The 26567-nt window shown below is 34.8% G+C and overlaps 1 protein-coding gene and 1 long non-coding RNA gene across 2 annotated transcripts in view; both read right to left on the reverse strand.

Annotated features, from left to right (window-relative positions):
* LOC135125673 (CTP synthase-like) overlaps positions 1 to 26567 on the reverse strand; it is a gene marked incomplete at its 5' end in the record, with an annotated part of 671166 nt that overhangs the window by 508395 nt on the left and 136204 nt on the right. The gene's annotated exons all lie outside the window — the stretch shown is intronic.
* On the reverse strand, positions 25556 to 26449 carry LOC135125588 (uncharacterized). The gene is made up of 3 exons (XR_010279910.1): positions 26225 to 26449; positions 25744 to 26025; positions 25556 to 25696 (listed from the first exon to the last, which is right to left on the reverse strand). It is a non-coding gene; the product is annotated as an uncharacterized LOC135125588 (long non-coding RNA).

Genomic DNA, 26567 nt, shown 5'->3' on the forward strand with positions numbered 1-26567 from the left:
AGTTTCGAAGTTGGTAGCTCTGCAGTTTAGGTTTTCGTTAAGTTTATTGAGCGAATTTGGCGCGAGCCACCCCGGAATCGATCACAGTCTATTTTTGCTGGATTTGGGCTTCATCTTTTTTTTTTCTCTCCCGGATTCGACTTAATTTCTTTTTTTTTTTTTTTGTTGCACCCGATTGTGAGACGCGGCAGAGGTCGCAAATCCTGCCGTTTTGGAGCAGGTGGGGAAGGATTCCTAGTGAGGTGTCGACGGTGGACACGACTATTGATGTTTATATTTGTTCTCTTGTTGAAGTTTCTTCTTTTCTTTGTGACGCCGCATGTACTGGGAGACGGTGCCACTGCAACCTATTCCTGAGGGGATGGGCAGGGGCGACGTCGGTCTTTTTCGGACGTGTGGGTCGTACACGACGGTCGCGCGTACTAGGTATCCTGCCTTGTTTTTTTTTCCCTCTTAAGTGCTTTTGGGTCGTGGGTTCGGATACGTTAGTCTTAGGGAAGTCATTTTGAGTGGTGACCCGCCTGCGGTGCCTGTTAATTTTGTCGTTAGTTCGACGCTTTACGTTTAGGTTAGTTTAAACAAAATTTTATCCTTTTTGGCATTTTTCTTACTGCCCATTCACAATGGACATAAGGCATAACAAGTACATAAATCTTACATAAATACGTAAAGTTGAAACGATGGAAAACGTGTACCCCTGTTCACAGTGGACAAACGTAATTCTTATGCTTATGAACGTTTTATGTAATCCTTGTGTGCGTACACAAAGTTGAAATAAGTTCAACTTTGTGCACGAATTATGTCAAAATTATGTTAAAATCTAGGGACTTTTGAATGCTGCTATTGAATTCCCTTTGACAGTTGGCACTTGGCACTTCACACCTTTGATAATATTATATAAATTATAATCAAAGCTTCTCACTGCGAGTGTGTTCTGTACTGCGAGTTGTGAAGTTCGAATATCGTATGAAATTGTAGGTTAGATATTTTGATTGACTCAGTTTGAGGTTAGCCGTTTCTATGTTTAGCCGGGAGTTATTCCGTTCTGCGTTTGCGCAGATTAACAATTCTTACAAAGTTCACTCTGTCCACTGTGAACGTAGATAAGCATAAGCCAGACACAAACCAAAAACGTAAATTATGTTATGCGCTCGTTTTTATGTCTTATGTCCATTGTGAATGGGCAGTTAGAATTTCTTGTAATGGAATGAGTAAGTTTGAATTCGTTAGTCAGCAAATGCTTGTCCATTGCAAGGAACTAGGTCATCAATCTATACATATAAAATTGTTTGTCCTGACTGACTGATTCATCAACGCAGAGCCTAAACTACTGAAGCTAGAAACATGAAATTTGGACAGTAGTTTCCTTTTGTGATGTAAACATCCACTAAGGAAGGAACTTGGGAAATTCCACCCCTAAAAGGGTAGGAAGGCGTGGAAAAGTTTGTACAGGAAGACTATTTTCTGACTACTTCTGTTGTTAATATTTACGTGAAACTTGATATTAATGCTTTTCAATACAAATAACGAAACACGTATTTCACCATTTTCCGAAATTCAACCCCTAAGGAGGTAAAAAGTGGTGGCTAAATTTGTCCGGGAAAACTACTTCTGTTGTACATTTTCACGTGGAACTTGGTATTAATGCTATTCAACACATATAATGAAACACGTATTTCAGCATTTTCCAAGATTCAACCCCTAATGGGGTGAAAAGTGGTAACTAATTGTGTATGGGAAAAATATTTCTGTTGTAAATTTTTGCGTGGAACTTGATATTAATGCTCTTCAACACAAATAATGCAACGCGTATTTCAGCTGTTTTTGAGATTCTACCCCTAAGAAGATCAAATGAGGTAACAAAGTTTATATGAGAAAAAATATTTGTTTGGCGATTTTTACTTGAAATGTTGTATTAATACCCTCCAACACATTTGTTACTTGAAATTTGGTAATCATGTAAAATTGTCTTGACTGATTTTAAATTTTTGTTGATATTCATCCCCAACGGAATATAATTTGGGTGGAAATGTGAGAAACAGGAGAAGTTAAATATTATTCCAAACGTGGTTAAAAATCAAAGTTTAAAATAAGTAGTTAAATATCTTTTCCGCATATTAGACGTAGTAGGATTATTGGAAAAATCAGTCGTAAGCCATCGAAATTTAAGAAGTTGTATGGAAATAGGGAGGGCGCGACGTCACCGGGTAAGCGACTGCCACGCGAACGCGGTCTGCGGTCGGTTTTATGTCACGAATTGTCAGGGTATTTCTCCCCAAGTATTATAATTTTGTGTTCCCGTGTATGAAAGGAGGCAGCTGTAGCAAAAAATTTCCTTGAATTCTCCTGAAAGAAACCCAAACAGGCGATGACAGCTACCCTCAATACCGGAGAAGAGGTCCCGCGGATGGTGGATTCACGGTTTAATTCCATGGTGTAACCCTAGGTAACAGATGGGTGGTATCGTACAATCCAGTTTTGTCTTGAACTTTTGCTGCTCACATCAACATAGAGTATTGTAACTCTGTAAAATCTTTTAAATATATATGCAAATATGGTAATAAGGGATCCAACCAGGATTATTTGGTCTTGAAAATGACAATGATGAAGTCAAATTATATGAAAGTGGTCGATATATTAACAACTGGGGAATCCTGGCCTTTCCTATACATGAACAATTTCTAGCGGTTTTTCATCTCGCATGCACTTGGAAAATGGCCTGCTGTCTATTTTAATCCTAACGACTTTAATAATGTAACTGAAAAGTTAAATAATTCACAGAAAACTACCCTACTCTATCGTTTTTTGAGCTTTGCAAAACGGATAATTCTGCAAAAATCCTTCTTTATGTAGAAGTACCTTCATACTATGGAAAAGTACCAAATTTGAGAGATGAAAACGTGAAAACAATGTTGATGGTGGGCCGGGAGTCAAAAGAGATCAAGCTTTGGGTACAGTGTACACCGTTCACCCTAATAGCGCCGAATGTTTCTACCTTGATCCTCTTCTTCATGCAATGAGAGGGCTAACATAATTCTCGGATTTAAAAACTATTGATAGTGTCGTTTATTCCATATACCAGTCTTCATGCAAAGCTTTGGGTTGTCAAGTTCAGTCAGAGTGTCAAGAGAGTGTTCAGATTATAAATGAAGTGTACAACAAGTGTCTGATTTCCATCCACGGTGCTGTCTTTAGGAAGACAATGTTTAGAGTACTATGATTTACCTCAGCCTGTAAGACGTGAAGAAGTCATACAAAACAGAGACTATCTCAGAGAGATTAGCTATGACATACTTTTATAGGCACAACGAAAGTTTATTAAATATAGAATAATATCAAATTTACAACCAAGTTAGATAGGTCAGGTAAACGTTTGTTTTTACATGGCTGCCTACAACCATTAGCGACAAAAATATCCAAAGAAATATCCTTTAATTTAAAACATGACTTTTAATAAAATCGACAAAAGATAACCCAAATTACATCCAATAAAAATTTCAGCTCTGAATCTTTACTCAAATATAAGTTAACATGGGGTATAAAATTTAACATGGAAATCCATATGGCCACGCACTGTATTATACTCCTATGTTATAAAATAGCGTTGTTTCACCCCCCCCCCCTCGTATTTAAAAATTCACGGAACTGTTAACTCCAAACTTTCAGTCCTTATTTCACCCACCTAGGGGTAATGGTTGTTTACATTACGAAGGAACTTTCTGTCCAAATTTCGTGTTTCTAGCTCCAGTAGATACGTTAATGGATCAGTCAGCCCGATGATAAACACTTTTATATATTGTTATTAATGAAGACTGCGCAAACTTAAAAAGTAAAAAAATTGAAATCAAAAAATAAATCAGGGGATGAAAAATAATATGTCCTAATTGCGAAATCCACGCAAGCGGAGCTGCGGGTAACTGCTAGTAGTGTATAAAAGTGTAAATGATAGCTAAAACAAGGAAGTGTTAAGTCTGGGTTTGTAGTGGTAATATGGGTAAATAAATGGATAACCCGTGACTATTAGAGAGGACATCACATGGCGACCCTGCCAATCGGAAGAAAGAGAAAAAAAAAAGTGTGTTAATACGGCAGTACTATCACGAGGTTACTGCTATTGTTAAAATGGCTTGAAAAGAAGATCATCCAAGACGTTGTGAGAGCCAAAGTCAAGAGGTCGTATAGGAGAAGGAGAAACAGCGATACCATCGGAGAAGATGTCTACGTCGGAATCCCGTCCCAATGGATTCTACCAGTGTGTGATTGTGAAGTGCGGGAGCGGAAAAAAAGGCCTGTAAATAGTTTTTCTCCCTAGTGTAATAGTGTAAATGACCACTTTAGACGTACTCAAAAGTCTACAGATAGAAGTAAGCCTATTCAGAAGAAACTTGAAGAAGGACAATGTCACAACACGTCGGGATGTGCAGGTACTTCAATGTAAAAGTGAGAAACTCAAAGAATTGCGGCAGAAATTTATGGTTGCTAAGAATAATTTTAACAGTCAAGTGCATGTTTTAGATGTGTTAAATAAGGCAAAACGCATTGTCTCAGATATAGAAGTAAGGTTAGAAGAAGGTGAATCAATTTTAAGTAGTAGGGTAGCACGATTAGGGCAAACTGAAGCAGCTTATTCTGACTCGATTGAGAGTTCTGATAGCTCCGATAGTGTTAATTCTGCGGGCGTAAATTTTAAAATGACAGAGAAATTCGATTTAAAAACAGCGGCCTGTTATGGACGGTTCGGAGAGAGCTACAAGGCAATTAATCGATGGCATTGAGATGTATGATACTTAGTATGCTGGACGATAATGGGAAAAAACTTTTCACTACTTACGTTCTAAAGACGCGTTTATCGGAAAGTGCGAAAATTCGGTTGAAATCCAGCTAAGCGACAAATTGTCTTTTAATCGCAGATATAAGAAACTATTTACTAACAAAAAAGTCTCCAGCGTCATTATCTGTTCAGTTAAGTAAAGCAAAACAGTACTCCAAATCTGTGGAGGAATTTGGGAGATCGATCGAGGAACTATTAGTAGACCTGACGATAACTCAGGCCGATGGCAACCGAGAGGCATTAGAAATTTTAACACAATCCAACGAGAAAATTGCTATAAACGCTTTCGCAAACGGATTACAAAATTTAATTAAGAACAATAATAAAAGCTAGGAACTATGAAAAATTAAGCGACGCGATAAGAGGCGCGAAGGATGAAGAAACACCAAAATCGGAAACATCATGTCAAATACACCGTTTACATAAACAAAATTATAATTGGAATTACAATCGCGGTAATCATACCTTCAGAGGTAAAGCCAATAATTTTAGAGGTACAACAAATAATTTTAGAGGTACAACAAGAAATTTCAGAGGTTCAACAAGTAATTTTAGAGGATCAGCAAATAACTTCAGAGGTCATGATAGAAGGTACACTAGAGATAATAGTAGGCGGAATCAATCAGCGTTTCGTATGAATGCATCAGCTGAACGAGAAGTTGAAAGAGAAAATTCGGAAAGTCAGTTTTTTCGAGTCTAAAATTGTTGATAGTGAAACTAATGATACAATAGTGTTAAGTATGAATGCAGTGAACTTTGTGCGAGTAAATTATCGCGGGAAAGAATTAAAATTTTTGCTAGATACAGGTGCACCAGTTAGTGTAATTTTTCAAAATTCAATTGCGCAAGATGAGGTTATTGATCAAACACGGAAAATTAAAATACACGGTATTGCTGGTTCGACAGTTTCGCAAGGTTCGGCACAATTATTGCTTAGTTTTAACAATGTTGAAATGCAACAGGAATTTTTGTTGATGAGGGAGTTTGAATGTGGAATGAATGGTATAATCGGTGTTGACTTTTTCATAAAACATGATGCAATTATCAATTACGAAAAGAATGAATTTTCCTTTTGGAGTAATGACCGGAAAATTTGTATTCCAACTGAATCGCAATGCGAATTTTATACAGAAATTCCAAGCAGATGCGAAATTATCAAATATTGTTATGTCGAGAATAATGACGACTATGTGGTCCTTCCTGATGAAATATGCGAAGGAGTTTACATAGCCGGAAGTATAGTCTGCGCTAGAGATAACTCGATACCTGTGAAAATATTAAACGTTAGAGACGGTAGTGTTAAACTGAAAAATTTTTGACCGAAATTGGAGAAAGCAACCAATTATCACATTTGTGAAGCAAAAGAAACTATGCAATCGATTTCGCGAGTTGAAAAATTATTGAAGTTGTTAAAAACTGACGACTTAAATAACGAAGAAAAAATCTCAATTCAAAAAATTTGTGCCAAATACTCCGATGTATTTTTGTTAGAAGGTGATGAACTGACAGTTACTAATATTTATAAACAAAGCATAAGGTTACAAAGTAATGCGACTCCTGTTTACGCTAAGCCGTATCGGTTACCACATGCACAAAAAGACGAAATACATCGACAGGTCGGTAAAATGTTAAAAGACGGAATTATCGAAGAAGCTAGGTCAGAATGGTCCGCCCCTTTGCTAATCGTACCTAAAAAATCCGCAGATAATTGTATCAAGAAATGGAGGATAGTCATTGATTATCGAAAATTAAATAAACAAATTCAAGATGAAAAATTCCCATTACCTTGCATTACAGAAATTTTGGATTCTTTGTCTGGTGCAATGTATTTTTCACATCTTGATTTATCACAAGGTTATTATCAAATTGAACTAGATGAGGCAAGTTGTCCTTGTACCGCTTTTCTTACAAACCAGGGACAATATCAGATGAAACGACTGCCGATGGGTCTAAAAATTAGTCCATCTGCGTTTTCGCGAGCAATGACAATCGCAATGGCGGGATTAAATTACACTAGTTGTCTCGTCTATATGGATGATATTGTAATTTTTGGGAACAACTTACTAAATCATAATAAAAATCTAGTTAAAGTTTTGGGAAGATTAAGACAAGTAAAATTACGGATTAATCCAAATAAATGCGAATTCCTAAAGAAAGAAATTTTATACTTAGGTCACGTAATCTCAGCAACCGGAATTTCCCCGGATCCCGAAAAAATTCGTGTTATTCAAAATTATCCGGTGCCAAAGGATGCGAACGAAACGAAAAGATTTGTAGCTTTTGCGAATTATTATAGACGATACATAAAAAATTTTGCATACATAGCAGTTCCGTTAAATAGGTTAGCAAAGAAAGGTGTAAAGTTCTAACGGAACGATGACTGTCAGAAAGCTTTTGAAACATTAAAAAACAGTTTGATGACCCCACCAATTTTAGGATATCCATATTTTTCAAAGGAAAATACTTTTAATTTAAAAACAGACGCATCGGGTTCAGCGATAGGTGCAGTATTAACAAATGCAAGTGACAAACCTGTAGCATATGCCAGTAGAACGCTCAATAAAGGAGAAAAAAATTACTGTACCATTGAGAAAGAACTTTTGGCAATAGTTTGGGGTGTTAAATACTTTCGACCGTATTTGTACGGGAGAAAATTCATTATTCAGACAGATCACAGACCCTTAGTGTATCTTTTCGGAATGACAAATCCTTCCAGTAGGTTGACGAAATTTAGGTTAATTTTGGAAGAGTATGATTTTGATGTTGTATATATAAAAGGTAAAGATAATGTAACAGCGGATGCCTTATCAAGAATAGAAATTAGTTCTAATGAAATCAAATCAATGAGTCACCGAGTTTTTTGTACAATGAATGTATTAACAAGAGCGCAAAGTAAAGCTGAAAGTAAGACATGCGAAAAAAATGAATCAGTTTCATCCGAAAGGACTGATCACCCTGGCATGGTGGAATTGATAAAACAACCTGAAGATTTTTTCGAGTTGCGTCCTATTTATAAAACCGAATTTGACAAAATACTTGCAAGTAAAACAAAAATGTCCAACACGTGTTCTATTTATAAAAGTCATAATTTAATTGTCGACAATGAATCAGATGTTATTTATATGAATTGGGATATTCGATCGGCGTCAGCACTAAGTGAGACGTTGAGAGTACTCAAAGAAATTGTTATGAAATATAAGATTCCGGAACTAGTAGTAATTAAAAATAAAAGAGATGCATCATCATCATTTCTGCGTGAAATAATGACTAGAGTTAACGAAGTAAGGTTCAGAGATTTAAAAATAAGCGTAATTAAAGACGTTCAAAGAATAGATGACTTAGAAGCGAGACAAATAATTCTTAACGACTTTCATATATTGCCTACAGGAGGTCACGATCGTATAAACCGAATGTATAACAATATAAGGAAGCATTTTTTTTGGGACAAAATTACGGAAAGACGTTGAGGGATTTGTAAAGAAATGCGATTCTTGTCAGAGGTATAAGCATGGGAAACACAATTTAGAACCAATGGCGATTACAACAACAGCCTATTCGGCATTCCAGACAATCTTTTTAGATATAGTAGGACCTTTAGAGCAAGATGTTCAGAATAATCGGTACATATTAACAATACAGTGTGAATTGAGTAAGTTTGTTGAAGCGTATCCAATACCAAATAAAGAAGCCGTTACCGTAGCTGTCATTCGTTCAAAATTTTATTTTAAGGTATGGTATTCCACAAGAAATTGTTACAGATCAAGGTACAGAATTCTTATCATCGACTTTCAAAGAGGCTTGTAAAGTATTAGGAATAAAACAATTGAATTCGACAGCGTATCACCACGAAACGTTAGGTGCGTTAGAAAATTCACACAAACACTTAGGTGCGTATCTAAGAATACAAGTGGCAAAACATCCAAATAGTTGGAGTTCATGGGTTTCATTCTGGCGTTTTTCGTACAACAATAGCGTGCATAGCGAAACACGTTACACACCGTTCGAATTAGTATTTGGACAAACGTGTCGACTGCCATCGAATGTGCTTACTCGGACGGATCCTCTGTATAGTTTCGACGATTATCCATTAGAGTTAAAATATAGACTTCAGACGGCATGTAATGACGCTAGAAACAACTTGCTTTTGTCAAAAGAAAAAAGGAAAAAATTGTACGATAGTCAAATTTCAAAAATTGTAAGATATCCAACTGGTTCGAAAATTATGTTACGAAACAATGTAGGAAATAAGAGTGAACAAGTGTATAAGGGACCATATACTGTAGTTGTAGACAAAGCACCAAATATTGTAATTAATATAGGTAATAAGTTAATAGAAGTACATAAGAATAGAGTTAAGAAGTATCATGAATAATGTAAGGAAACATTTTTTTTCTTCAAACGTCAGAAATACGGGTCATTGCATACCTCAATTGATGAATACAAAGTCCCACTTCACTGCCTTGACAGGAAAAAAAAATTCTGCTTGGGCTGCAAAAATTTTTTGCTGCCGCTGAATCAACCAATGAAATTTAAGCCTAGCCGTCTTATGTGTTGATGTTGATGTTCTCACTGTTACTAGTGTTTTGTGCTGCCAATGTCAATCACAGACAACTGTCATATGTCATTTGTCACAGTTCAGTCGGTCAGAGTCGAAGATTCGAATTATAACTGTTACCTAAATTAACCAATCATCATGCACAATCAAGAATAGTCTTATAATAATATAAAAAGGTAAAATTTACAAAGGGCACTTCACGATTTCGCACAAACTGTTTGCACACAACTTTTCTACAGCACCCCCTGAACACGTTCCTCACCTTCAAATCTTGTAGAAATGCTTACTTTTGCCACAAAAAAATTGTTAAATTTCCCACACTCTTCAATGGGAAGCCGTTTCCAACATAACCTAACTTTTATAGTCAACAACACGCGTACGTGTAATGTCGGGTATTTAGTGAAGGCAGGGCGCATCGCGCCCTGCGCCCTATTACAAACATACCCCTAAACGTGGCACTTCTTGCTCCGTGGATCACTGTCATTGGAATTCGTGCGAATTCAACTATGTGTGTAGTTGGTTGCCTACATGTGGCGCAACTAATAGGGTGCAAACCATAGGGCGAACACTAAATATTTTTTTCTGACACAAGGAAGCATTTCCACAACTTTTGAAGGTAAGGAACGTGATCAGGGGGTGATGTAGAAGAGTTTTGACAAACAGTTTGTGCGAAATCGTGAAGTGCCCTTTGTAAAATTTCACCGAAGTAACAACATTTAAAATACTGTAAAATGATAGTATTTGTAGAAGTACATGATGGAATCAAAGGTATTTTGATTGCTAGAACTTGTCCTCTACAGATTTTAAAGGTGGCATATTTAGGTGAAGGTTGTTTTAAATAGCTGGAATTGGAATATTAAACAAGAAGAAAATGCCTTTTGGTGAGTAAATTTGCTACTGACCTATTTTCACATCAAAGTGAAAAACTATATCGATACTGAAAGAAAAAAATCACACAGTTATAGAGTATAGTGACTCCAATTTTTCTGCCTAGGCTGTTTTCGCATTTTTTCTGCCGGTCATCAGCGGCAGAAAAAGTGAGGGGTAGGTACCTACCTGTTTGGTGATTATGATTTATGATCAAGTGTCTGAATGTTTTAGACCTTAGAATACAAGTTGGTTATTGTATTAGTGCTTTAAGAATCAGTTCTAAGTGATTTTTGTCACAATTTCTTAGATTTCAACATTTTCATGTCGAATAAATTGGATCCAGTTTCACGTTTGAAGAAAAAATAGCATGTTTTATACGGAGAAAACTGACTTTTCGTGGCTCATCTGTAATTGCCGGCCTCGCGCGCTCGGCCGTCAAACCTACAGATTCGCCACGAAAAGTCTCATTTTTGCTCCTTATAAAACAATATACTATTTTTGAGACGTGAGAACACGGAAAAAAATTTTTCTCCCGACCGGGGGAGGTGTAATGGAATGAGTAAGTTTGAATTCGTTAGTCAGCAAATGCTTGTCTATTGCAAGGAACTAGGTCATCAATAGTGTATAAAAGTGTAAATGATAGCTAAAACAAGGAAGTGTTAAGTCTGGGTTTGTAGTGGTAATATGGGTAAATAAATGGATAATAAATATGTAGTGGTGTTATTAACCAACCACCGTCGTGACTATTAGAGAGGACATCACATTCTATTTAACCTTTAGTTTTCGTGGGATTTGGGTATAGGGAGCTTGTTTGAAGGAACAGTGGCGTTCTGAGGATTCCGGTTGCGAGGGCTGAGTTTCGAACGGTAGCGTCGACGAGGGTTCCCAAGGATGGATGAGTGCGCAACGGCGCGATGTTAACACCCACTCGCGACGCGCGTGGGAACCTCTTTTGAAGGCGGAACCGGTTCGAAATTTCGTTTCACTGCCGGAGAATTGGTCGTAACTCTGGCTTGGTGGCTTTGACGGGCTAATCTTCAACTAGATCCGCTAGTAAATTTGTTTCAACATTTACGTATTTTAGGGAGCGGGACTTGACAATATTTATATTTTTATTGATACAATTTCAAGTAAGCCACTAGTAACAAATGAAGGATATTTGTTGTCTAGTAAGAAGTTGTTTATCAACAAAAAAAATTGTGTCTATAAATATAAAAACATCAGCATGAGTGATTCCGAAATTCTGTCCGACGTCGAACAAGCAGCTGAAGCCGCCCTAACAACATTTATTCTTGTCTCTATTTAATGGTAAAGCCCATTGTTCTGACCATTTAAGAACAACTGAGATGTCATTTGTCATAATAAGTCGATTGCAACTTTCATTATAAATTTTAAGATCGTCCGCGTACATTGCAAAGTGAGAGTTTATAGAGAACTTTAGGTCAGCGGTATAAACTAGAAAAAGAAGTGGACCAAGTACCGACCCTTGAGGTACACCACTAATTATTTGAACTGCAGCACTCAAAGCACCTCCTATTTTTACGTTAAAAGAGCGATCAGTAAGGAAAGCATCGATCCAACGAAGAAGTTTACCTTGTATTCCAAAATGTCTTAACTTATATAATAAATATCGTCTAAGCACACGGTCAAACGCCTTCTAAAAATCAAAATATGCCACATCAACACTTTTGCCCATATCAATATCGTCCGGTGGGGAACAAAACCGAACAACTGACATTTTGGTCCATTTTCGAATTATCACGCCAATGTGTTTTTTAGTATATTGCGCAGCTTACTGCAAAAACGTGTAACTCGGGAACCAATAGAAACGCAGTTGTACCGCCTAATGCAAAATGAAACAACTACAACAGTGTCGCAAATTCGTGTAAGTGACCATCGTGCGTGTGTTTCTTATGGACCATGGTTGTTAAGAAGTGTGCTGCAAGTTTTCAGTAAGTTATGTCTATATTACCCCTGAATTAATTGAAATTATTTAATTTAACTGTAATTAGTTATTTATATTTTCCATTTACATTACTACACATAGCCATAAATACCTCATTGTTTAAAAAGACTGCATTAAATATGGTGCTGCAGTTAAATGGTTTTGCAAACCAAGCATAATCTCTTGATTCTGTCACTAATTTGATTTTGCAGATTAGCAGATATGGCTAGAAAATACTTAACGCACCAAGAATTAGAAAAGTTCATATATGAGGATGATGAACAAAATATTTTAATATTTGATAATATAAATGACAATAATAACACCATTTTGAATGTCATTGAAGATAATATTTCTGTTGAAGGGAGTGACACTTTACTCGCTGGAAATAAACAACCCCTAGTGCAAGCAGATAATACTAACTTGTTTCAAACTGATAACATAGAGCTAGCTAGTGAGATAGAAATATCATTACCGATTGAAAATGAAACTAACATACTAGGACTCGATGATAATGAAGATAATCTTACATCACCAGAAGATATAGATACATACGAGATGTCGACAGTAAAAAATGCGAGTTTACTTGGTAGTACATGTAAGTCAAAAAAATGCAACCTTTCGAAAAACCGATTTTGCTCCAAATTTAACCATAGAAATGTTTAATTACTTTTGGAACAAACTAAACTGGGATGCGAGAAAACAGTACGTGTGTTCTCTAATCAATTCTGTTCCTCAGAAACGATGTACTTCTAATAATTCCAAACGAACGCTGACGTACTTGTATCACTTAAAAACAGCAACGGGTGAAAATCTTCAAGTATGTAAGGCAATGTTTTTGATTGAATATGCTGGGATTGAAAAGCAGCATGATAAATGAGTGGTGCAAAAAGTCTTTGCATGGCATGATGGAACCGGATAAGGAAATGCCATCAAGAGGAAACGAACAAGTTAGAAGATTTGCAGGGACGCGCAGAATGTTATACGACTAATACAATAATATAATACAACAATTACCGAAATTGGAATCGCACTACTGTCGTGCATCAACGAAAAAAATTTTTTTTGTTTGGAACCAGTCTTTAGAATAAAAAATGATCTATATCGAAATTATAAACCGCAATGCTTTTCTGAGAATAAGAATCTTTTATCCAAGAGAGAAAGAAGAATTTAGCTTTGCACTATCGAAAAAAAGACCAATGTGGTTAATTTATATATTATTATTATTTATTTTTATTAATTGAATTACGTTCCCCTACAGGCCAGTGGCCCAATTACAGGGCAACGGGGGACATACACAACACCCAGAGCCGGGCGGGAATCGAACCCACGACCCAAGGTGTAGCGGGCAAGCACGAAACTACCTAACCAACCCGGGTTAGGTAAAAAAAAAGATACGTGCATTAGCTTCACATTAGGAAATATTTCTGAGGAGGATAATCATATACCTACGACAAAAAGAAAACGCGAGAAAAGAAAAAGAAAGTGATAAAACTGAAGCTTTACAAAATCCAGATGAAATAGGTATGTCCAAGATTATGTTGAGTCATTATTATTTTTATAACTAACACATTTTTTTCTTCAAGGAATGTTTACAATTGACGTACAGGCTGTGATGTTAGCTCCATTAATTAATGCTAGTGCAATTTATTATAAGACTAAATTGTGTGTTCACAATTACACTATGTATAACATGATTTCCAAAGAAGTCACATGCTATTTATGGAATGAAGCAGAAGGAGGATTAGACGCAAATATATATATACAACTTTGCTTACAGACTTTTTAGAAAGTTATTTGTTGGCTAAACCTAAAACCAAAAAATTGATAATGTTCACCGATGGTTGTGCATATCAAAACAAAAACTCAGTATTATCAAATGCCCTGTTTCACTTTGTACGTACCAGGAACATAATAATCCATCATAAATATCTAACAAAGGGTCACACTCAAATGGAGGTGGATGGTGTCCACAGCATGATTGAGCGCAAGAAAAAGAACCGTGAAATATATCTACCAACAGATTATATTGCAATTTGCAGAAAGACTCGACTTTCCCAACCATTTACCGTTCGTTATGTAACGCATGAAGTATTTAAAGATTTTAGCAATCTTAGATCCTATGATAGCATTCGTCCTGGAACACGTCGAGGAGATCCTATGGTAAATGACATCGTTGCTATGAAATATACAGCAGATGAAATCATTTACAAACTAGACTACAATTCTGACTACCAAAAATATAACAAGATACCACAGATTGATAAATATAGCATAAAAAAAATGTATGAAACACAATTACCAATTAAGGCAAGCAAATGTCAACACCTTCAAGAATTAAAAGAAAGTCTTACCACCAACTACTTGATCGTTTTATGATAGCTTGTCACATGACTGAATATGCTCTTTGCATATAAAATTGTAATAATTAAGTACATCGAGTGACTACCACCACAACTTAACCTATGGACGAATCTCTTGAGTTGTCAAGTGCTCTCAGATCTACAATCTAAAACGACACGCGTCTGTCAGAATTTGTACAAAAACAATTAATTGCACTTGCGACGCTTCTACCCTAAACACAAACAGATCCACCGGAAACACTCAGGCCTTGTCGCCGTCTTGCGGCGTGTAAACGATCTCCGCGTACTCGGTCTTCTCGTCGTCTTTTTTGACGACGGGCTTGACGCTGCTAGGACTGACGAGATCGAGCTCGACGTACACGAGGCCGGCCCCTTTGGGGTCGTCGTCGCCCTCGAGCGGCTCCACCTCCTCGTCGAGCTTCTTGGGCTCGACGTCCTCGGTGAAGGCCACCTTGTCCTTGCTCTTCTTGAAGAACTGGGTGAGCTTGATGGGGAACTTGTGGGGGTCGCGGTGGCGGACGTCGGCGCTCTCGGTGTCGTTCCTAAGGGAGTGAGTGCGTACTAGAGTGTCTTGAACGATTATGTCGTTTTTAAGAGCGGTAAATTTAAGGTTAGAATTATGTTTTAAATGTCGTGTTGTTGAAAATAAGTAAACATTACGAAAAAGAAGGCAATAATTAAGCCCCGCCCACCCCCCCCTGTCTCAGTTGTGATGAATTTTTTATTCGTTGTCAGATAGAGGGGTGGAGTTTAATTGCAAAATCTTTATTTTTCTACGAAAATTTACGATTTGAAACATGTTTTAAGTTTCCTCTTCTGCTTTATTTCTTATGTCAGAAGAAAAAAAATGAGCACGGGTGGGTGGGCGGGGCTATGTTTAACTTCTTTCTAGAGAATCTTTTATGGACAAACAGATAATGAGAATATATTTTTCATTGATTTGACTGTATTTTAATTTTCTATTCCAGAGGTATTATATTTTTTTCGTTTTGAAACCAAAGAACTGAAGTTTTTATATTTATTTTGTGGTATCTTTTATTTTGTGTTTCAAAATGTTTTATATTATTTTTGTTGTTTTGATACACAAGAAATGAAGTTTGTAAAATTTTATATTTCCAACTTTTTTATTGTTTTATTCCTTCCTTATAACTATAATGATATCACAGCATGTATTGGTAAAATCAAATAACAAAAATGGGCATGCCAAATCACATAAGTACTTTACCATAGATAACACAAAAGAAATTACAAAAATGGATTAATAATTATTAACAGTAATTTATTTTACAACCAATGAAGTGAAATTATTACTAATTATACAACGGATAAAACATTGAGAAAGTTTTTTTCAGTTCCTGAAAAAAATAGTGGAGTGGAGTTACTTGGTTTTGCACCCCACCTGACGATATGCTGTTTATTTTTATGAAACGCAGCAATTTATTCATAGTTATTTAAAAGACGCACCATCAAATATACTCTTCAAAATTGATTTACACAACGGCATGTTGAATAGGGATGTGAAATTAATACCAGCATGCCAAAATCATCAAAACGATGCCCGTTTATTTGTTTATTAGTGTATTCGCACCTTGGTGCATGCCTGGTGCCACCAAATTAATTTAATATTTTGCGGTAAAAACACAGTTCGTCCAGTTAATAGTTGTCCTACGACAATATAAGCTTTTGATATTCAAAAAACGTCACAGCAGAATGAAACAGTAGTAGTGGTTTGTTTATGACTGTGACTACCGAAGCGTATAAAAAACAAGAAAAAAAAATTGGTCTAAAGAGTTTAGACATGACTTCCCTCGCTGTCGTAAACTTGACGACTGCATGCCTACTGTGTTTTTTTTCTCATTACATTTTTGTAGTGGGAATTTAAAAAAAATTGCGATGACGTCATCAACATTTTTGCAAGGACACGTATATCAGTTGGGATAGATGTAGTGTAATACTAAGAATAAAATTATTGTATTCCCAAATTTTCGGAAAAATGAATTGGGTCGTTTTGAATATTGATTTGTTATAATCAATAAAATAACGAAACAATTTACTCACGTATACGGCGCCGGTGTGTAATATGAGAGGCAAATGAAAATCGTTTATGTATAAACATTCTTAATTTAAGATGACAAGCGTAACAGCATACGTGAGAGTCAAACAGAGAAACTGTAAACAAAACGACCATCGGTTTTATTGCTTCGACTTCCGCTTATTGTATAAAACATTGGGTTTTAATTTAATTTTTGACGGTGGAATTCACAACTGGTTGATTATAAACATGTCTATTCCACATTCGCGGAACCTAGCCAGCGCATAAAACAAATGCACGTTTGTAATGTTAAAGTCGATGTAAATTAGCGTGCTACCCTTGTTTCAACCGAGTTTTTACTTTAAAAAATTTTGTGTCTACCAAATTGGGTTGGTCCAATGTAATACTAATAATAAGTGTTGCCTTTAATTTAATCAATAAAATAAATTGACTTCATTAATTTTTTTGAGCCACCTCTTAACAAAATCTAAAAAATATGAATGGAATGATAAATCACAAGTACAAACTCATCATATTTTTTGCATTTTAGATAGGATTTATTCAGCAAAATTTAAGGGTGACGTCATCAATTTCTTTAGGAGGGATCACGGCTGTAGAATAGATAGGTTGAGTATCTTTCATTCATTCACGTTCCGGTAGGTGGAATAATTTCTTTCCGTACCAGTTGGCCATGACGCGCGTTATCGAATGGGTCCCTCTTACGGTATTTAGAGGCATTAACTTTTGCCACATCAAAAGGACACGATTATACCGACATAAATGACAACTTTGACATAAATGACCGGTTAATGACACACCTGCAGCAATTGGGAAGCATCCAAGCATCTTTCAACGTTGTTAGCTGTTTGATAAGCGTCTCGTTTTGCTGTGATAAGTTCTGTACTTTAATGGTATTGTAGTTAGTAGTTCAGTAGTATATGTAGTGGTTTTACGTGTTTCGTACTGTAGAGTAGTTTTGGTGTTTTGTTTGTGGTTTTTCCCTGTTCGTGTTTTGACTTCGTTGTTAGATTTCTCATTATCATATTATTGTTCTGTTTTGTGGTGTTTGTAGTATGTAATAATTAGCTAGTTGCTATACAAACTATATATATATTTTAATACATTAGGCTTAAGTAGTGGTTGTTTTTTATCATAACCTTTTCGTTGTGAATAAGTTTGTTATACTTTTGTGGATATTTTTAATCATATTGTGGACATTTTGGGGCCTGTTGTATTTTTATTTGTTTCCAAGGTAAGCAGTCATGACAAAAATGGGGGACGTAATCCATTTCAAATGAATGTGACTTGAAATGTAAATGGGTAATTGTTTACATTAACCACTGTGCTATTTTGCCGAAACGATAAAAAGTGGAAATGTGAAGTATGTAAATATAAGTTTTACCTTGAGTTTAGGGTTTTACAAAAGGATTTAGTACATATTTAGTAACGAAATAAAAATTTTTTGTTGAACAATAAATAAATAGTAAAGTAAATAAAATAGTAAAGTGTAAATAGTAATTTGATCATAAGGAGAGCAATTTGTAAAGAAAACATAGTTGAAAGGAAAATCTGCTGTGTGATTAATTTCTAATTAAATGTTTTTTTGCTTAAACAAATGTCACGAAGGCGTTGTGCTGTACCTGGATGTATCCCACCAAACCAGTCGACTCAGTCTTTCTTCACTGTGCCAAAATCAGCAGTAAAACGAAAATTGTGGGAAGATTCGTTAGATATATCACTTTGTGAAACACAAGTGGTTTGTGAATTGCACTTCAAAAAGGAGGATATTAGAAAAGAACACATTTTCTATCGACAGGATAAGAGTATTCTTCAAACGGTTGGTAACCATTATTTTGAAAGCTCCAAGTTTTCAATGTCAGAACACCTACTTCTAATATTGATTATTTTATCTGTTCACGCCTGGATAAGTTCGAATAGGCAACACATTTTACTTTCCATAAACGATTTCGTTTTAAATTAATTAATTATAACAGTCAAATTATTTTCAACGTTTGCTAAGAGTGCTTTCGAATTCCGAAAAAACCGATATGCTTTGAACTTCGGGAAAGTGTGATGGAAATTTCGATGTTGCCGTTCGTCCATATGCCAGGAAATGCAAATCCTTCTGACCAAGCATTCAGAAGACTAAAAAAAAAAAATTAAGAGAAGTTGATCAATTTAAGAAAACTAAAGTTGGACGCCCTACAGTAACAACGTCAGTAAACGAAGCTGCCCTGATTGAAATTATAGAAGAGTGAGTCAACGGCAGATCACAAGACAAATGCAGATTAGGTTTTTAAGATCCTGAGGGTAAACCGATTTCACCCATGATATTTCAGTCCTTCCAATTCAAAACGATAATTTGTGCGGAAAAGATCATGGTTTCGTACAGATATTCATGTAACACGCGAGATTCTAATTACACCAAGTAGAAATTTTGAACGCAGTTACTGCTGTACTTACGAAGAAGGATAAGGCGGACAGTTTGAGTACTTACCATACCTATTTATTTATTTTATTTATATTCCTTTAGGGATCGAATAAGTTACGTTGGTTTCTTTATATTTTTCCATTGTTAGTTGCTGGACGTCTTTGTTGTCATTATGACATGATTTTTGTGTTGCATTTACTAACTATGATTGCTAATTTAAAAAGATTAATAGATTGATCAAAGTTGCTTATGATATGTATAATGTTGCCTACACGAAAGTATTCAGGTATGAACAGATAAAATAACCAGCCTGTATATGTCAATATATTTTTTTTAATCTAGAAAATAGCTATTCTTGCAATATGGTGTCAAAAATATCGCCATTATGTTTGTCATTTGCATGTTAGAGTACTATTGTTGTATATGTAACATGTACTGTATGATTATTATAGTTTTTGATTTTGGCATATCAAGCAAAGATTTGAATTAGGTTGTCCATTATTTAATACACTTATATGATGAATATGTCACTAGGAAGGGTTTTAAATTGAAGATGAAATAATTGTCATACACTAGGTACATTTCTTGTTGGTCAAATTGTAAAATCTGTGTATCACACTTTATTAATTGTGATTAAAGACCCCAAAAAACAACTGTTATAATAAATCAAAATCGTAACTCAATCTTTTCACCAATTAAGATGCAGATTTTTCATCTAACCGCTACTGATTGTTATTAAGAGATATAAACAAATAGGCACCACAATGATTGTTATATATTTTTTAAGTTAAAGGTGTTTCATTTGTTTTTTATGTATTAGTCCAGGGCTTCACAGAACAATATTACATGACTGATATATGATGTATAGTCGCGGCTATAGAAAATATGACCATTAGTTTTGACACACTTCCAAATTTTTAGAAAATTTAGGGTTTAATTAATGTCAAATAAATAATTTTAACAAAGTCACTGGCCCATTTATCAAATGAGGAGCACGTTCATTTGAATTTTGCTATTAAAATATGTAAAAAAACAGTCACAATGGTCAGCTTTCTATGGGCGCGTCGGTAAATTTCTTTTTTTTTGGCATATGCACATATACCCCCACAGATATCTTATTTTATTTTTATAGAAGTTTTTCATGTTAATATTAATAATAATAAAGATCAAACAATACAATTTTCTTATTTTGCAGGTTCCTTTGAAAAGACCCCGACTTACTGACCAAGCTATCCTTAACCTTTTTGTCGAATCCACACAAGAAAATATTTTGGAACCGATAGCAAGTTGTTCAAAAAACGCCGTTTCCATATATTAGATGACCTGTACTCCAGCAAAATTCCATTTTCCCTTCCACCATGCTGGGCGAAAATAACTCCGGTTAATTCAACGTCAATTGTTTTTGCAAATTTTCATTACAATGAAAATAGCATAGTTCCATTTAAAGAGGTTGGAGTGAATGTTACAGGGGAAGTAAGTTATAAATGTTTCGGTAAAACATTATTAGGTAACTTCGACTCGTCTTTGAGTTCATCGGAATCATTGGAGACCATAATTTTAAAATTCGATTCGTTAAACGTATGTAAAGGCATTACAAACATTAATAGCTCTCCAACAGAACATGGACATAAAATTATCAAAGATAACTGTGGAAAGTACAGACATAAACTTTGTCCTGTTATTCTCCATGAAACCTGTCTCAGAGGGTGTTATTTTTGTTCAAATGTAAAAAAGAGTTTACGGAAAAGACCAACACTGCCATTGTTACGAAATCTATGCAACAAATTAAAGTTTCGAAATAAAAGACAGCAGTCCCGGTTGAAAGAACTAGCGAAAACTATGACCGCTTATAAGAAAAAAGCCGAAAGTCCCTTGGTTTTGAAAACCATTCATGAGAACACCAAGTTAACATTAGAGGAAAAAACCACTTTGGAGGAACTTATTAAAGCCTCGAAAGTAAAAAACAGTAAAGGTCGGCGATATTCGCAACATTGGTTGCTCCTGTGTTTACTTATGCATATAAGATCTCCGGGTGGTTACAAATTCATTAGAAATATGAATATTTTACCTCTACCCACACCGAAAACAATAAGAAGCTATCTGCGGTTAGTCGATACGAAATGTGGCTTTGATAAAAACTTTTTTCAGTTATTAAAAAAGAAACTGGAAAAAAAGAGACCATTTCAAAGGCATGCTGTACTTTTGTTTGACGAAATGCAGGTGCGAGAAAGCGTGGAAGTAGAATCTCGAAACCTAACGTACATTGGACTAGCCGATTTCGGAGACGATGAACACAAAAAAAAAGCTACAACTATTAATGAAAAGGCCTCACACGCTTTAGTATTTATGATCCAGGCTATTGGGGATAGTTACACCCAACCTATTGGTGTGTTTGCCTCCAAAGGACCTGTTGATGGTATGTTAGATCATGTTTAGAAGATTTTGAAATAAAGCGATAAACTTCACCCCATAAACATTACATTTTTTTGTTATTGTTATATCCTTAGCGAATTGCCACAACCACAAATTAACTTAATACAATACTTGATGGAATTTCATTAATTTCATTATAGGCATTAGAATTTTTGGAAAATAGTGGCACAAAGAACCAACACACTGTAAATTACATATCGTTAGACTAGGAGCAAAACTGGAACCATTATAAGTTGTTGTTATAAAAAAGTATTCTTTCAGGATGTCCCAGTAAAAACTGCTGACAGTAATATTTTTGTAATACAGTACCTAACTTACTGAAAAAAATTAAGAGTGTTGATTTGGTAAATAAAAGTGTTCATAGAACTGGAAAGCGAACGTGTAATTACTCGGAAACTTATGTTCCACGGGGTAGCGATTGTGAAGCTGCCCCCACCAATATATTGTTTTCAGTGAAAGCAATTATCTTACAATCAATAACTTGGTGTCTTGATTTCTTCTCTCATATGATATTAAATTTAACGCCTTATTTCAAAATCATCAATTATAATAATCAATCAATTTTTAACAAATTTTAATTTGTTGTAAGGAACCACTATTGCCTAGTTGGTCATAAAGGCAATTATTTTGCTTGAAAAAGCGGGAGTATATATTCATGGACTTGTTTGTGATGCAGCGCAAACAAACAGAAAAGCCTGGTCAGTTGTAGGTGTTAATGGGAATCAAGTTTCGTTCAGAAACTCTTTTGAACATCCTCTGACCCCAGAAAGAAAGTGTTTGTCTTTTCTGATACACCTCATTTGATAAAACTATCAGAAATAGGCTGTTCAATAATGGCGCTCTGAGAGTAATTTGGGTAAAAGCATATAACATCTACTAGGTTGCTATATATTTTTTCTTCAGATAAGTCCAGAAGATGACAGCATTAAATGGGACCATTTCTGCGTAATGCACGAAGAGGAGTTGAAACTGCCCGCAAACTTACGTGCATGTCCAAAAATTACTAATAACCACGTTAATTTATCAAACACGGGAAAGATGCGGGTTAAATTAGCAACACAGGTATAAATTATAAACACACATCACAATTTTCAAGAGATACCTACATATTTTTTTTTCATGATACCTAACTAAACCATATTCATCAGAGTCAAAATATCTGTTTTTCAGAATTTATTTCTTTTTTCTGTTGTATATGCAGTCATCATGTAATTAACTAGATATGCAATTTAAAACTTTAGAAATTGAACTGGATGACTCACATTCAGTTTGGCTTTTGTTTCAAAAGAGTTAAACAAACAACATTGTGTAATAGACATTGTATGTGTAATTTTCGGCGTATTTATAAATTCATTACCGAATACAAACATTAGCTTCCACTTTTTTTGCATGTTTTTGTGAAATAAAAAAAAATTGCAAAAGCATTCGTTATATGTATATATAATATATACATATATTAAAATTGAAATATTACATTCTTAGGAAACATCAATATACAATGTAACATGGTTGGAGAACTGGTTGTGTTTCAAACGACGAGAAGGTTGTCTTTAAATATATTGATACCAATTCATACTACAATACAATACCTACCTCATGATTAGAGACGTCCGCAATTACAAACCTATTTATTAATTGATTCTACTTCTAGATATTCAGTAAATCGATGGCCGATGGATTGAAGTTATATATGACGCAAGGTACACCAAGACTTCAAGACTGTTTAGCAACAAGTCAATTTTGCTTAAAAATTAACAATATGTTCGACTCTTTGAATCGGAAAATTCCCGCCCACGGAGTACGGCCTGGTTCCAAAGACTATACAATTATTGAGGATTCCATTAGGTGGTTAAATGACTGGGAGGACAATTACAAATCGGGAAAAATTGATTCTTCCGAATTTTTAACAAAAAACACCGCTGAAGGACTGCGTGTGACTTTACATTCAGCCTTGGATCTTTGTGTATATGTCACAGAAAAATATTCTTTCTCGTATCTACTTACAGGCAAGATTAATCAAGACTCATTAGAGGTATAAAGAAATAAAAATATATAGTATATGCTTCAAACTTAAATTTGCAGGAATTTTTTGGGACTATTCGACTGGCTGGTGGTCAAAATGATCATCCTGCTACACCGACATTTCTACAGCTCTATAAATTATTATCAGTTTATTCTTTATTAAAACCACCGAAATATGGCAATTGCTCTGTAACAGAAGATAAAGCGCCGATTACGCTGTTAACATTAGAAGACATACGAACAGCCTATCAAGATAAACATCAAGAACCGCGTACCATCGACCATTTAAAAACTCGACTAAATGGATTAATTCATGAAACAGACTGGGAAATCGATGAAATTTTAGAGATCGATACCTCATTCGCCGAAATTAAGAACTGTGTCATATACTACGTCACTGGATATCTTTGTAAACAAATTAAAAAGTACACAAAGTGTTGTGTCTGCTTACAGAGTTTATCCAGTGATGATCAGTATTCACAGCATGCAGTAGCACAACTGACCAACCTAAAAACATATGGTGGATTAATTCACCCAAATATTATTTTTTTTTAAATGATCAAAAGTGTCGAGGAGGCATTTGCTTTGTTTGCAAACGATGCAGATGTTTTTCGTAAAACAATTGATTACATGTTGGATAATTATGTATTCGCTTTTCCATGTAAAGAACACGCAGAAGAAATAATGATCTCAATCCTCAAATACAACATTTGTATGAGAATGAGACAGTTTACCCGGGAAGAAAATAGAAAACAAAAAAATGATTGTGCTACAAAAAAGAAAATCGCAAAATATACTAAACATTAAAAAAAAACAAACTCATTCATACACGCAAAATTAGAATACATATCATTTTTATCACCTCATTACTTTCATAAACATATGTTTTTTTTTAATACATAGTAGTATTACTCACTTTCCAATGAAACCAACGTATTTTAAACTTTAACATCTCTAGAGAGTTTACCTTTATATATAGTCACACAGACAAAAAAAATCGGTTTAAATAAGCTATTTAGAGAGAATTTCCCTCGTCCCTGAAGTATAGGCGAAAAAATACAGACAAATTATAAACTTAGAATTTTGGGCACATCAATTTGAATATATGCAATTAATAATAACAGCATTGTATACTCAAATTTTCAGGAAAATGGGGCGAGCCGTTCTTGATATGATCAATAAAGTAGATTCTCATTCATTAATTTTTTGCGTCACCTGTATAAGTAATTCTAAAAAAAATGAATACATTGATAAACTACAAGTATAAATTCATAATGTTTTGCACATTTTAGATAAGGTTTATTTGGCAAAATTTTGCGATGACATTGGCAACTTTTTGGCGAAGGGATAAACGGATAAATTTTGATTAACGATTTAACCTTAAAACATTTACCAGATTTCAGAGCTACTGGCTTTACACTTTCAAAGTTGATTTACAAAATGTTATACAATTTTTTCCCCCCAAAAAAATGGACGTCTAGGGTAAAAAGTCAACACGGATTCATAAACCACAAGTATATGGGATCTTACTATACAAAATTTTAATAAGATCTACTATTCTAAACTGTGGAGATGGCATCATCCCGTTGTTGGTGCGGATGACTAGCTAAATTTTGGTTAACGTTTTACCATCTATATGATATTCCAAATATACATGTAATCTGCCTAATAAAAATCGATGTTTTTTATGTAACATTGAAATAAATTAATAAATTAACAATATTCATTGTAGAACATTACGTGTCATAATCATGAAAAATTATGACGCTTAAAAACTGTAGAATAAATAAAATTCATTCATTTCTACAAAGTTAAAGTCTAACACTCATAACGAAATTAAAACTTTTCTAAATCAATGAAAATTGAATCCGTACTGGAATGTTTATTTTTTTTTTTTATTAAAACAATCCTTCCAATGAAACATTTTTTATAATTGCATTTCTTCTAAAAACTAAATACATGAAATAGTTTCTTGTGCATAAATTATATGTAAATAAACTTTTGACATATATGTATTAAAAGTATTAACATTTTTGTTAATGTTGAATTTGTAAGTGTTTTTTTACTGACGCATATCAATAAATAAAATAAGCACCTGTCTTTTGTTCCTATAATACAAGTTTTACGTCTTCCCTTTATTTTCAACAAAGTTAAAGTCTCTGCAATCAACCTGGGATTTCCAGCCTTGTTGAATGTTCATTACAATAGTGTTCACTACAAACTTATTTTTAGGATTCTTTCAAATAACATTTTGAAACTACCTGTGAATAATAGTTTTTATTTCTCCCTTGTTTAATAATTTGCCTCTATCTCTTTAGATCTTCCTATAAGACTTAGTATGTACTGCAGGTTAAATCTTGGCCCAGCAATAATTGTACTCAAACAACGCTATCTGAAGTTAAAACTAGCATGATGGAGGATTTCTGCTTGCTTGTATGACTGTGCCTCACTCCTACAAACCATTGATCATCGATGCCTGTTAAGCATTGCTGAGACTTGGTGCTTTTCATTTTGTATGGTGCCATTACGACCCTATTTCCTTTCTGAAATGTGAGTGAGAAATGTTAGAGATAGAGGCAAGTAACTTGTGGCCTCTATTATGTAAATCATGTTTTAGTTACACATCAAGAAATGTCTAAATTTCCGTAAATCATACGTTCACTGCGAGTTATAGGAAGCAATAACGCTTAAAATAACAATCAAACCTGTGGTTGCTGGAGTTTGCTCTGTAAATGTACGCACCTCTCAGACTGGGTGACCTCATTAAAAACCATTAAACAGTAATTTCTACCAGTAAATTCATAATTTCAATAGTATTATCAACTCGCAAAGAACTAAAAAGTAAACATTATAAATTCTCACGTTGTGTACATATACACGGCCGTTGTACAAAAATCATACAAAAATAGAATGAGAGATGAATAACAGCCATCACAGCCATATTAGCACAATGACAGTTCTGGGAGTTGTCTACGGTTGTGGAAAATTTCATTCATTAAAATGTTAGTGTGTAATCGTAATTCACAGATGGCGAAACGATCTAAAGCGCGCCAAAGCCGCCTAGGACACCCAAATTTTATTCCAC

The sequence above is a fragment of the Zophobas morio genome, unplaced genomic scaffold (genome assembly GCF_036711695.1).
Source record: "Zophobas morio isolate AGI-343-1 ecotype UQ-CSIRO unplaced genomic scaffold, CSIRO_AGI_Zmor_V1 ptg000009l, whole genome shotgun sequence".
Taxonomy (NCBI): Eukaryota; Metazoa; Arthropoda; class Insecta; order Coleoptera; family Tenebrionidae; genus Zophobas; species Zophobas morio.